At 53.2% G+C, this 12,076-nt stretch overlaps 1 long non-coding RNA gene across 1 annotated transcript in view; it reads right to left on the reverse strand.

Moving 5' to 3' along the window:
• Window positions 1–10,790: 10,790 nt before the first annotated feature.
• Window positions 10,791–12,076, reverse strand: part of LOC104991256 — a 4,228-nt gene continuing 2,942 nt past the window's right edge. Inside the window, exon 2 of the long non-coding RNA XR_825589.1 lies at window positions 10,791–12,018. This is a non-coding gene — a long non-coding RNA (uncharacterized LOC104991256). The remainder of the gene's footprint in view (window positions 12,019–12,076) is intronic.

The following is a 12,076-nucleotide window of genomic DNA, read 5'->3' on the forward strand; positions in this document are numbered from 1 at the left end:
AATCACTTGGTCCTGTCCGCCCCCCAGCCACAAAGACTCACCCGCCTTGATCAGAGAACAAGAAAGGTCTGAAGGTTCTCGGTCCGGGAAGCGGACTCCAGGGCAGGGCCCTCACCGCCTCCACACCCAGATTCTGGCCAGCTCTGACCGGTTCAGGGGCCTCATCCCTCTGGTCCCCTCATGGGCTTTCGCTCAGCATCCAGGCTTGTGGTCTTAGGCCCAGGGCCTGGCCCTCTCCTAACCTGTCCCAGCGATGTCCCCAGCTGGGCTGGGCTCCAGGGTAGGGAGGGGCTGGCTTCTCGGCAGTGGGCGTCAGTGAATGGCTGCTCTGAGCCTCTGGAATCCCAAAGGGCCATGGGAGGCTCGTAACGGCCAAGCTGGGCTGCCCTGGACTCAAGGGCACCTGGGGGGTGGTGCCCTGCTGTCTACCCTCCCCAAATCTCCTCTGTCTCCCCCAGACTCTGACCCTCGGAGAGATGTCTGCAGTAAGAACAGGGAGACTCCAAACACAGCCGTACTCTGGTGGTCCCGGAGCTGACCTCCCTTGCGCCTGCCCTCTGCATCGCCGCGCGCCCTGTTCAGCTCTCTGACCCTCAGACCGTCTTGCCCACCCACCTGAAGTCTTTCGTGGAGCAAGCTAGAGACTAAAGCAGGGGCTGTCTGCTTCAACAACTGTCCCCCGAGCCTGTGCTCACTCCAGCCAGACCCTGTACTGAGCCCCTGAGCCTGCGAAGATGACCCTTCCATGGGGTTGAGGAAACCCACAAGGCCTCCCAGCCCGGCACTGGCATTGCGGTCTGTCTGCAGACCCTGGCCCTTGGGCTGGGCTGGGTGTCCTCTTCTGTCTGTTTCATAGGAATCAGTTCAGTTCCGTCGCTCAGTCATGTCTGATTCTTTGCGACCCCATGGACTGCAGCAGGCCAGGCCTCCCTGTCCATCACCAACTCCCAGAGCTTACTCAAACTCCTGTCCATCAAGTCGGTGATTCCACCCAACCATCTCACCCTCTGTCGTCCCGTTCTCCTCCTGCCTTCAGTCTTTCCCAGCATCAGGGTCTTTTCCAATGAGTCATAGGAATTGTCTTAATAATTATGGTGCGAATGATAGCTACCGTTTACTGAACACTTACTATGTGCTGGCACTACCTCAGGGCTGGGGAGGAGCATGCAGCCTGTTCAGAGAGATGATGTAAACAATCCTTACAGGAACTGTAGTGTGGTGACAGCGGACACTGAGCACTGACCCGAGCCAGGAACTAGACTCAGCATTCTTCCGGCATCTCCTTCGCTCTTCGCCTCATCCCCTGCTTTCTCCTGATGAGGTCATGGCGGCCCACACCATGCTGTATGGTCTGGTCCATTTTCCCACATGTTGCTCTCCTTAGCTAGCGAGCTTCTGGGGCCGCACTGGCCAATAGAACTTTCTGCGATAATGGGAGCATTCTATATCTGTGCTGTCCAATGTGATGGTTGCTGCCCACACGCGGCTAGTGAGCACTTACCATGGGGCTACAGTGACCCGGAACTGAATGTTTATTTCATTTTAATTTATGGTCATCATATTGGACAGCACAGTTCTGAAGGGCCTGGATTTTATTCTTCTCTGAGTCTTCCCCCAGGGCCTGGCAAGGACTAGCCTCTTAAGTTTCTGTAGGATGAATGAATGAAAGGAAAAAAAATGATTCAATGAATGGCGGATATGTGGACCTAGGAACTGTCCCTCTTCTTATCCATTCTCTCCCCCTCCATCTTTAGGTTTTCAAACTTGGCTGTGCTGGGGTTGCCAGGGCAACCTGCTGGAAAGTTGGGTGGGGGAGGGGATCTGCCTGAAGTTCTCTTCCTTTCTCCCCTGCCTTTGAGGCCTGAGGACCAGCCTGGTTCCCGGAAGAACAGAGGAGGCTGGGGGAGGGGCTGGCACAGCTCTTTCTGGATAGGTTGTGTTGAGGGGGAGATTTTACCACCCACCCCACTGGATCGCATTATCTCTGAGATGCAGAAACCCTGAGCTGGAGTCAGGGGCCTTAGCTTCTCTCTCTTTGGCCAGAGACTCGGTGTGCAGCTTCTATCAGATCTCTTGCCCATCTGGGCCTCAAGTTGCCTTTTTAAATAGGGACCAGATGCCTTCATGTGGCCTCTTGAAGGTCTAGAACTCCTCCATCTTGCTCCATGCCAGAATGTTAGGGCCTTGAAAACAAGGTATGAGTCCTGTTCATCTTCGTATTCCTACTGCCCATCTTCCCCAGCTCTCTCTTCCATTCTGGGGGAGCCAGAGAAAACTGCCTGCCCTGTAATTGCAAGCTTGGGTTCAGCTGCCCTCTAGTGGCCCAAAGTGGCAATGACCACCCCCTCTTGTGTCTGTACCCGAGTTTCTTTGCCGCCAAAGAAAGATTGACAGGTCTGAAAGTGGCCTCAAAGGACAGACCTCCACCCAAGCAAAAGATCCTCGTGGTAGCCTCCCAGACAAGTGACACGAGCTCTAGAGTCTCCAACCTGGGTGTTACAGCTGTGCAATTTTGAACAAGTCCATCTCTATGGGCTCCTGTTTCTTCACCTGTGAACTGGAAACTGTATCAGTCAAGATGGGTTAAATTCTGTCGTAGTCACAAACAATTCCAAAATCTCAGTGGCTTGTAATACGGAATGCTTGTTTCTGATTCATGCCTCGTGTCCACTGCGGTTTGGCTCTGTTCCATGTCATCTCGGGGACCCAGGCTGATGGAGCAGCCACCTTCTGGAGCTGGGCTGGTCATTGAGGCAGAAGGCAGGAGACGGTGGTGAGGCATGCACTAGCTATGAAATGCATCGGCCTGGACTTTTCCGATCACAACTCACCGGAAAGAACTAGTCGAATGGTCCCAGCCATTACAAGGAAGAAAAGAGATTAACCCTACCATGTGCAAGAGCTGAACAGAACTGGCCCACATGCACAGCTGTGAGGATGCAGTGAGAAGTGCCAACGCATTGACCATCATACAATGAATTCAGTCCTTCGCCACTGAAATTACTGTCTTGGGGACTTGCCTGGTGGCCTAATGATTAAGACCTAGCCATGCAGGGGGTGTGGGTTTAATGCACAACTGAGGAGCTAAGATCCCATGTGCCCTGTGGCCAAAAACCAAAACATAAAACAGAAACAATATTGTAACAAAGTAAAGACTTCACAAAACAGTTTACATCAAAAAAAAAAAACAACTCTTTAAAAAAGGAAATGCTGCTGCTGCTGCTAAGTGGCTTCAGTCGTGTCTGACTCTGTGCAACCCCATAGACCGCAGCCCACCAGGCTCCCCCGTCCCTGGGATTCTCCAGGCAAGAACACTGGAGTGGGTTGCCATTTCCTTCTCCAAGACATGAAAGTGAAAAGTGAAGGAGAAGTCGCTCAGTCGTGTTCAACTCTTAGCGACCCCATGGACTGCAGCCTACCAGGCTCCTCCGTCCATGGGATTTTCAAGGCAAGAGTACTGGAGTGGGGTGCCATTGCCTTCTCTGAAAAAAAAAAAAAAAGGAAATAATTCCTCGTAATTCTGGTTTCTTCTTTTATTTACCCTTGTGGTTTCCAGGGGCCTCTGCATCAATTCCAGCTGTTTACAGCTGCAGATACAGAGAGGGTAGTGGACTTGCCAGGCTTTACCCAATGAAAGAGTAGCTGGACACCCGTCCCCAGGGCTCCAAATTCTGAGCCCTGCATCCCTCACTTGATGGGGTGTAGGAGAAGGGGCTTTGCGTTCCCAGCGTTCTCGGTAAGGATGCTGGCTGACCGTGTGATGGTCTGTTGTGGGGTGGGGGTAGCTGCCACCCTCCTCCCAAAGCTGATCCCTCAAGCCTTCCCAAGGCCGGCTTGCTCAGTCCGAGTGGAGAGCGAGGGGGGAGAACAATGAGCAGCCTATGCCATCCTCCGGGGCCAGAGTCCGAACGTTGCAGCCAAGCCTACGCAGGGACCCTGCACATTCCCGCCTCCTGTCCTGGGCCCAGCCCAGTCACACCCACCGTATCCCGACAGCAACCAGATGGTGGGAAAGGAGAGCTCCCGGGGCTCTTCAAAACCTCCCAAAGTACTTTTAAAACCTGCATAACAACCTGACCTTCAAGAAGCCTCCAAACCTCTCTAAATCTTTGTCTCTCAGCAGCTGGGCTGTCTCTGGCAAGACAGACAGGTGCCATTCATCCAACAAGCATGCCCCATGCCGGCTCTCCACAGACATGTGCACAAAATCACAGCACAAGATTGGGGCCAAAAAGGGGAAAGCTGCTGGTGGGGTCAGGGAAAGCTTCCTGGAGGAGGTGGCAACTAGAGAGTGATCAGGTTCTCTCCCTGGACCCAAGCCTTACTTGAAACACAACTTTTGGCTTGTTCAGGCTCCTCTCCTACCACTTACGCACTGGTAGTCTGTGCTGGGACCACGTGACACCCCTCACAATCCTCAAAAAGGACTGGGTCCTCCCTAACCTCCACGGCTTTGCACTTGCCCGCTCCTCTTCTCTTTACAGGGAAAACTCTTATTCAGCCTTCAAAACCCACATGCAGTCATATCCTCCTTGATAAACCCCTTCCCTGGGATTCCATTCTATTTTCAGTTTCTCACACATCCTTCTCTTGCTACAATTACAGTGTTGTTATTTATTTGCATATCCATCTGCCCCTCCAGTCTGGAAGTTCCTTTGATTGGGAGATTATGTCTTCTTTGTCTTTGAATTCTTGGTGCCAGTCCTGGTGCTAGCATGGAGCAGGTATGTGACATGCCTCTGCAGGGTTCAGGAGAAGAACTATGTTCTGCATACCATTCATACACTGCTTTCTTGCTAACTATCTCCTTTGACATTTGCCACAACCCAGTAAGGCAGGCAAAGCAAAAGTGATATACAAACAACCAGGGTGCGACAAGAACCTGACATGAGCTGAGCACAATGCCAGGCACTGGCAGGGGGCATTTCTCTGAGCTTTAATCATCTATGAAATCTCTGGGCCTGGTACACAGAAATGCTTGGTGAATTCAGTCATGTGTCTGAGAACAGGAAACATGCCCCCCAAATTGCAACTGATTTGTATTTATTTTATTTTTGCCCACACTGGGTCTCTGATGCTGTGCATGGGTTTTCTCTAGTCGCGGTGAGCGGGGGCTGCTCTTCGTTGCGGGGCCCAGGCTTCTCACTGCAGCGGTTTCTCTTGTTGCAGAGCACAGGCTCTAGAGCACCGGCTCAGTAGTTGTGGCTTTCAGGCTTATTTGTCTCTTGGTATGTGGGATCTTCCGGGACCAAGGATTGGGCCTGTGTCCCCCGTTTGGCAGGCGGACTCTTAACCACTGGACCACCAGGGAAGTCCCCCTAAAAACACAATTTAAATGAACAGCTTTATAGGATTTACTATTATCGGCCTCTGACATCAAGTTGCTCCCTGGTAAGCCCTGGCAGGTGGAAAAATCTGCCTCCATGGACACTGTCCCGTTTCTGTGACCTCTGCCATCTGGGTCAACCTCCTAAAATTGATGCTGAAGGCGCCGTCTACTGTTTTGCTCTTAACATCCCATTTGAGACATTTCTTTTTAGTATTTAGAGCCAGATAACTTGTCTTTCATTAAGGGTCGACCTCTCCAGTCTATCACCTAATGGGAATAAAATGAGCTCTTTGTATTTCCCCTTTCCCTCTGGCTGCCAGGAAGCTCAGAGACAAGCAGCAATAATATAGCAGGAGTCAGAGTCAGAATATTTCCTTCTTTCTCACCACCGTGTACGTGGCTCCTTCCTCTGAAACTTCTTAGGTCTTTATGGGAAGAGCACATATAAATAAACATTTGCATATACATGGAATCTAGAAAAATAGTACTGATGAAGCTACTTACAGAGAAGAAACGGAGATGCAGATGTAGAGAGGGGACTGATGGGTGCAGCAGGGGAAGGAGAGGGTGGGACAAATTGAGAAAGTGGCATTGACGTGCGCACTGCCACGTGCGAAATCGGTAACCGGCAGGAGGCTGCTGTCTGGCACGCGGAGCCCAGCCTGGCGCTCTGTGATGACCTAGAGGGGTGGAATGATCATCGGGAGGACTGAAGCCGAAGCGCCAATACTTTGGCCACCTGATGCAAAGAGCCGACTCATTGGCAAAGACCCTGATGCTGGGAAAGATTGAGGGCAAGGGGAGAAGGGGGCGGCAGAGGATGAGATGCTTGGATGGCATCACCGACTCAATGGACATGAATTTGAGCACACTTCAGGAGATAGTGAAGGACAGGGAAGCCTAGCGTGTTGAGTTCATGGGGTCACAAAGAGTTGGACATAACTTAATGACTGAATGACAACAAAAAGAGGGAAGGGATATATATACACACACACATAATTATGGCTGATTCTCATTGATGTATGGCAAAAACCAACACATTGTAAAGCAATTGTCCTCCAATAAAAAAAAAAAGACTAAATAAATAAACATTAATATGATAAGGCCTGGAGAGAGCACTGGGAAAGGATCCAGGCTTAAGAGCAGAAGGCTTGGGTAAATCCCCTACCCTCTCAGCCTCAGTCTCCTTGGCAACCTGGGATGGTAGATTCTGCCAAGACTCCTGGATACAGCCAGCCTTACTGTGAAGAAGACCGGCCACTGCTCAGGCCTCGGGTAGGGTCACAGTCAACCTCCCCCTGTTTCTGTACACCCATTTCACTACCCGCCCAACCCCACTGAGGCTGTGAAGCTCGTAACTTTGAACATCTTCACACTTTAGATCCAGTATGGCCAGAATTTTTATTTTGAAAGAGGAATCAGGGGATTTTCCGGGCAGTGCAGTGGTTGGGACTCCATGCTTCCACCCACATAGGAGGCATGGGGTCGATCCCTGGTCAGGGAACTAATATCCTGCAAGCAATGTGATGCAGCTTAAAAAAAAAAAAAAAGAGGAGTCAGAAAAAGACTTTTATGTGAAATCTCCTGACTTAAAAAGGTTGCCAATTAATTTGCATTTGTTCAAACTTGGCTGCAGGCCAGATCTAGTCTGAGGCCTTCCCTGACTCAGCCAGTTAAGCCTAATAGTCCAAGAGGGACTGTCTGATGAGTCTGGACTGGGGGTGAGGGAGAAATCTTCGTCATTCCTTCTGAGCCCTGACTTCCTTCCGTAACATCCCAAGAGACTTGACAGCAAGAGTCAGAGGCGGGTGCTGAGAGGACCTGAGCCCAGATCACGTGGGCTGGCCCAGAGGACCTTGATCCAAGCTGGACCTTACGGAGGATCCTGCCCCAGCCTCGAGTGGTGAGTTTAAAATGGGCGTCTGACCTAGGATGAGCCATGAATCCTTCCCCTGGGATATCTGTGCTTGCAGCCAGAGAGTATGTGCGTGCGTGCAAAGTCGTTGTAGCCCGCCAGGCTCCTCTGTCCATGGGATTCTCCAGGCAAGCATACTGGAGTGGGTTGCCATTTCCTTCGCCAGGGGATCTTCCTGACCCAGGGATGGAACCTGCATCTCTTGTGTCTCCTGCTTTGGTAGGAGGGTTCTTTACCACTAGTGCCACCTGGGAAGCCCTGCAGCCAGAGCGAGGGATGGGTAACTCTCCAGTGCCTGGAGCTGTAAGACATAAAATTTGCCAGCAGTTGGCTACTGCATTTTCCATGATGGGGGCAGCAGGGGTGGTTAGTGAAATGGGTATACAGAAACAGGAATAAAAAATGGTTTGAAGGGACTTCCCTGGTGGCCCAGCGATTAAGAGTCCATACTTCCACTGCAGGGGGCATGGGTTCAATTCTTGGTTGAGGAACTAGGATCCCATGTGATGTAGCCAAAAAAAAAAGAGAGAGATTTGGAAGAGAGTCCTAGGAGGGAATGCCTGGTCTAGCTGTCCTGAGTCCCTGCCACTATCCTGTCCTACAGGGCTGGACCACCCCACTGTCTTTGTGATAACTTTCCCCTTCTTACCCAAGTCAGTTAGTGAGTTGGGATTTTTCTGTCCCTGGCAATCATTGGTCCTAACTCATGCACGTGGCTTCTGCTAGGGCACTTTCCACTTTCCTGATAAACAGGGGCAGCACCCAGCTCCTAGTTCTGGCCTCCCAGCCCCCTCCCCCACGCCTCACACCTCTACCCACTCAGCCTTGTAAAGTAAGAAGTTCATTACCCGCCCCGTCCTGCCCCCTCGAGGGGAAGAAAGCCCAAAACTCATTGGGGCTGGCGCTGCCCGAGACACTGAGGCGTATGGAACTGGCTACCGAGTGGGTGGTGTGGGTGGTGTTGGTTCCCCCCGCATTCTGGTGTTGGGTGATGGAAGACACTGGAAGGGCCCTGCCCTCCAGTGGGTCCCTACAGAACTCACTCACCTGCTCACCTACCTCCGCCGCGGCCTGCGTGCCCTGAAAGTCCGTACAGAGAGCCCCGACTCACATACCCACCAAACTCTGAGGGTTTCTGTCCATCCTGCCCATCCCAGACTCCCAGTCTCAAACCCAGGCGCTGGCAACCCCCTGGGTCACCCTGGTTCACTTCTCTCCACCCTTGTATCTGCCTCCGTAAAGCAGCAGTCTCAGTCCCTCTTGGTTTTCACCCAACAACCCTTCCCTTTCCCCTCCCCTCCCCTCCCCTCCCTTTCCCTTAGGTAACAGCTGCAACCTACCCCCTCAGACCACGAGATCAGCAGAGCCACTCCAGCCCTGTCCCCTGTGGCTAGAGCCAGAGCTGCCTGGTGATCAGCGCACCCATCTGCTGAGCTCAAGAGCCTGGGGGCTGATGGGAACTTTTTGCTTGAACACGATGTGTGCTCCTGGGACTGTCTGGGCAACTTAGCACCTCGTGGAGAAGAAAAATCCACCTGGATGAAGCCCGCAGGGCTGAGCGAGACGGGGGGAGAGAAGGATGGCTCAATGGAGCTCTGGTGACATCCTTGAGCCCCGGGTTCCAGCCAAGCCTGAGTCCAGGAGCAAACCCTCTTATTGCAGCTATTTTCAGTTTGGTGCCTTGTGGCTGCAAGAGTCTTGGGCGGTAGTGTGGGAGAATCTCTGAAAGCTACAGAACGCTCTGCTGGGTCAGACGGAGGTCAGGGCGGAGAGACTCAGAAATAACAGAGCCGGGCCGGGTTGAGACAAGAGAGGTACCCAGCACTGGTGCCTCTCTTGCTTAGCTCTAACCTGGTTCTGCAAGACAGCCCCTGCAATTCCCGGGTTTGCTCCAGGGAGGAGGGTAGCCCCACTCCTCAAGCTGAGAGAAGATAGCTTTTGTCCTGGCTGACTCCTAAGATGGGGCTTGTTCAAGAGCAAGCCTGGGCCTGGGGTAAGGAGATCCGGTCCAAATCTCAGCCCCTTGCCCTGTGCCCTTGGCAAATCCCTATGAAAACAGAATGGCAGGGATTCCCTGATGGTTCAGTGGTTAAGATTCTGCCTTCCAATGCGGGGGGCATGGGTTCAATCCCTGGTTAGGGAACTAAGATCCCTGGTTGCAGGATCCCTGATCCTGTGGGGTGTAGCCAAAAATTTAAAAGAAAAGATGGAATGCCATCTGCCTCCATGTGCTCTCCCCCTTTCAAAGAGGGAGGATTTATTTTATCTTTTTGGTTTATATTGGAGTTTAGCCAGTTAACAGTGCTCTGATAGTTTCAGGTAGACAGCGAAGGGACTCAGCCATACATATATTAATACATGAATCCATTCTTCCCCCAAACTCCCCTGCCATCCAGGCTGCCACATAACATTGAGCAGAGCTTCATGTGCTGTTCAGTAGGACCTTGTTGGTTATCCATTTTAAACATAGCAGTGTGTACATGTCGAACCAAAATTCCAAAGGAGTGGCTTTTTTAATGGACATATAGCTCTTTCCAGCCTCCCTTGCAGCTAGGAGTACCCATGTGACTAAGTATTGGCTAGTGAGGTGTCAAGGGAAGCGAGGGTCCAGCCAGCCACAGTGTCCCTCAAGCCTTCCACCCTCCGTCCACCCTGCTCCTCAGGATGCAGAAGACCCCCCTGGGGGTGGGGGGCACCAACCAACAACATCCCTTCAGCAAGAGAGGAGCAACTCGGGTCTCTGAACACTGCGTGGGCCTAGCCCCCAGACCAGTCTGGATAACCTCCACAGGAAAGAACCGGGAGAAAGAAAAGACGTTCTATTTGGTGCCAGGCCGTGCTGTTTTGCATCTCTGTGCCTGAGTTTGTATCCTCACTGGCTCTCTACCCCCAGGGATTCCAGTCGGCATTTTCGGTTGTCCCAGGTCAGGAGAGGGCACAGGGCCACTGGTTTCTAGTGCATGGAGCCCAGAGGTGCTCACCACCCACCCTAGCTGTGGGACAACCTCCCACAGCTAAGACTGATCTCATCCAAAAAGCCAACGGTGCACCCGCTGAGAAACTGCTCTTTCCTTTTGGCGATTCAGTTCCCATCCCCCAAATGGGGGATACTGAACGATCGTGGGTTTTTTTGTTTGTGTTTGTTTCTGGTTGCACCGGGTCTTCATTGCTGGGCACGAGCTTTCTCTAGTTGCCGCGACTGGGGGCTACTCTTTGTTGTGGTTCTTGGGCTCCTCACTGTGATGGCTTCTCTTGTTTCAGGGCACAGACTCTGGGCACGCACGTGTCAGTAGTTGCAGCATTCAGGCTCAGTATTTGTGGCTCACAGGCTCTAGAGTGTGGGCTCAGACTTTGTGGTGCATGGGCTTAGTTGCTCCATGGCATGTGGGATCTTCCGGGACCAGGGATTGAACCCGTGTCCTCCGCATTGGCAGGAGGATTCTTATCCACTGCACCACCAGGGAAGTCCCTGACTATTATGTTTTTTATGAGGACCCGGTGAGATGATAGACATGACCCTACTTTTAGGAAATGAGACAGTCCTGCTGAGATAGTCATGGAGTCTTTATTATTGCAATAAATTAAGGTGGAAGCCCCAGAGGAGGGGAGTGAGGCAGGTGGCCAATAGATGTCCAAAAAGAAAGGGGGATGCTCCACGTAGGAGGGGGTTCCAGGGTGGGCTTGGGGGGAACGGCACAGGACCAGGAGAGAAGGCAGGGCGCCTGCCGGCAGCCTCAGTCTTGGGAAAGGAGAGAAAGGGGGGAGTCCAGCCAAGGGAGGGGGCGGGAACTGCTGCTGGTGGCCCCCATAATGCCCACGGAACTCACTCCATCCCCCACTTCCCACCCTGCCTGGGGCCCCCTATCCCTCTCACACATACATGCTTCTCCCCACCACCCTGCCGTCTCCAAGGCTGCTCACTCCTCCCAAACTTTCTCTCCATCACACACACACACACATACACACACCTCCTTCCTCTGTGGTCTTGCCCCTGGCACACCCCATCACACACACTCATCCACGCTAAGTTTGGGTCCAGAGTTGTAAAGCTGGGCTGGCCTAAGCTGACTTCCCTCCAAAGCGGGCCCTTTCCTTGCAGCAGCCTTGAAGCCTGGCCCGTGGAGCTGCAGGGTCGAGACCATCAGCTGGAGTCGGGAGCTGAATATCACCCAGGATCCAGAAGGGACATGGGAGACCTGGAGGCTCATGACAGGCAGAGTGCCTGGCTCTGGGTGGAGGGCCAGGAGCACCGGGCAGCACAAAGGCACTGGGAGGAGCAGGATGGTGTCCCCGGAGCTGGGGAGGGCAGGCATGGGGTGAGCCGGCTTGACTTGGAGAGCAAGCCCAGGGCCATCAGCAGCAGCGACATCTCAAGGCACTCCAGGTGCCCCATCCCTGCACAGCTGGGGTCCTCCCGGAGCACCTCCTCCTGGGAGGAGCCAGGCTGCAGAGCGATCGCCCGGAGGACCAGGGATGGCCTCCCTCTGCCCCAGGGTCTCCAGGCTGGATGGCGAGGGAGAGGGCATCCCCCACAGCCACCAGCACAGGACAGCTCAGACCTCGGGGCCCCCGAAAGCCAGGTTGTCTCGGACCATCAGCGTCTTGCGGAAGTCGCGGTCCACCAGGGGGCGCTGCATGCGCCACTTGTGCGCCTCCTGCAAGCCGGGCTCGAAGTAGTAGATGCAGGCACCGAAGCCCACCAGGATGAGCACAGAGATGAACAGGTAAACAGGCACGAACCAGTCCAGGAAGTGCGGCATCGCGGCGGCCTTGGCTGCTGAGACACGGTCGGTGAGAACCAGCAGAGGGGCGGCTTGTCTACCTGTTCATCT

Source organism: Bison bison, unplaced genomic scaffold (genome assembly GCF_000754665.1).
Source record: "Bison bison bison isolate TAMUID 2011002044 unplaced genomic scaffold, Bison_UMD1.0 scf7180017864184, whole genome shotgun sequence".
NCBI classification, from domain to species: Eukaryota; Metazoa; Chordata; class Mammalia; order Artiodactyla; family Bovidae; genus Bison; species Bison bison.